The sequence below is a fragment of the Citrus clementina genome, unplaced genomic scaffold (assembly GCF_000493195.1).
Source record: "Citrus clementina cultivar Clemenules unplaced genomic scaffold, Citrus_clementina_v1.0 scaffold_2, whole genome shotgun sequence".
Taxonomy (NCBI): Eukaryota; Viridiplantae; Streptophyta; class Magnoliopsida; order Sapindales; family Rutaceae; genus Citrus; species Citrus x clementina.
Genome location: NW_006262688.1, coordinates 17,678,760 through 17,680,769, shown reverse-complemented (window position 1 = coordinate 17,680,769; position 2,010 = coordinate 17,678,760).

The window sequence follows — 2,010 nt, the reverse complement described above, 5'->3', positions numbered from 1 at the left end:
TCAAGTCCATGGAGTGAGTTAGAAAAGAAAAAGATGTCTTTAAACTTTGAACTAATTAATGCTCTGTTTTTGCTCTAGATAAGAAAGAATTTCATAGAGTATCTAGTTGTGAGAGTGCTCAAGAAATATGGAATAAACTTGAGGTTTTCTATGAAGGGACAAATGATGTTAAAGAGTTTAAAATCAGTAAGTACACTCGTCAATATAAATTATTCCAAATGGAAAAAAATGAAAGTGTGTATTCTATGTATACACGATATAGTCAACACCCTAGGAGCTCTAGGAAAGACTTTTTCGAATAGCGAGAGAGTCAAGAAAATCATTAGGTCACTTCCAAAAGAATGGAGACTTAAAAGGACTGCCATTGAAAAAGCCAAAAATTTAAATACTTTACCTATTGATGATTTAATTGGCTCTCTCATTTCATATGAAGAAAACTTGGCAATAGAAAAAGGGCACGAGGAGAAGAAGAAAAGCATTGCTTTCAAAGCTTCAAAACATGAGAGTGATGAAGAAAGCGAGCTGGATGATAAGGAGATGGCTATGCTAACTAGAAGATTCAAAAAATTCTACAAGAAAACTAGTGAGCGGAGAAAGTTTAGAAACTTCAAGAATCAAAAGGAGAAGAATGAGCGAATCACTTGCTATGAATGCAAAAAGCCTGGACACATATGATCAAAATGTCCTCTTCTCAACAAGCTCAAGAATAAAGCAATGGTAACCACATGGGATGATAGCGATGAGGAAACGAGTGACGATGAAGAGTATCAAGAGATGACAAATTTAGCTCTCATAGCAATCAGGGAAGAATCAATGGATGAACTTGATGAGGTAAGTGATCTTCTACATATGATGAATTACATGATGCTTTTAAAGAATTACATGATGAGTGGATGAAAAATGGTAAAAAAAAATGCATGTCTTAAAAAGAAAATATTAGAACTTACAAATGAAAAGGATGTCATGCAAAAATGCAAAGATTATTTGAATGAGAAGATAAAAGAATTAGAATTAGAAAATAAAATGTTGCATGATAAGATTGCATCTTTTAAAGGTAAACAAAGTACTTCATATGAGCATGGAAAATACATCTTGATGAATTGATAAAAGAGAATGAAGTGATTAAGAAGAAGAATAATGAGCTAAATGAAATTGTGCTAAAATTCAAAAATGGACAAAAGATGTTGAATAACTTTCTTAACTCACAAAAATGTGTATTTGACAAAGCAAGTATTGGCTATAAGCCAATTTTGAAACAAAAATATTAAAAGAATTATTTTGTAAAGAGTACCTCCATTAATAATCAAGTTGTATGTTATTATTGTAATCAAGGTGATCACATGAAAAATAGATGTCCAGTGAAAAGAAATGTATATTAGGGTGTGAAATGTATTTGGGTTCCAAAAAGAACCATTGCTAACACTCAAGGACCTAAGAAATTTTGGGTACCTAACACTTAGAAACAATTTTTGCAAGGATCAAAGAAAAAGAAAAATAAGTGGTACTTGGACAGTGGATATTCAAGACACATGACAGAAAATCACTCTTAGTTTTCAAGTTTTAGCAAGATTGAAAATGGTGGAAACGTATCCTTTAGAGATAACTCAAAAGGAAAAATTATTAGTATCAGAAATGTTGGTAATGTATCCTCTACTCTTATTCAAAATGTGTGTTTAGTTGAAAATTTGAAACACAATTTGCTTAGCATCAGTCAATTGTGTGATAAGGGTTATAAAGTTGTTTTTGATAAAAATAGATGTGTTATTGAGAATGTATGTGATGGTAAGATTTTGTTTGTAGAAAATAGATGTGTTAATGTTTATACCATTAATATAGATTGTGCATCTACCCATGATAAATGTTTTTCTACATTGCATGATGATGGTTGGTTATGGCATCGAAGACTAGGACATGCAAGCATGAATTTGATTTCAAAGATCTCCAAAAATAATTTAGTTAAACGTCTTTCAAAAATCAACTTTCAAAAAGATAGAATTTTTGAAGCATGTC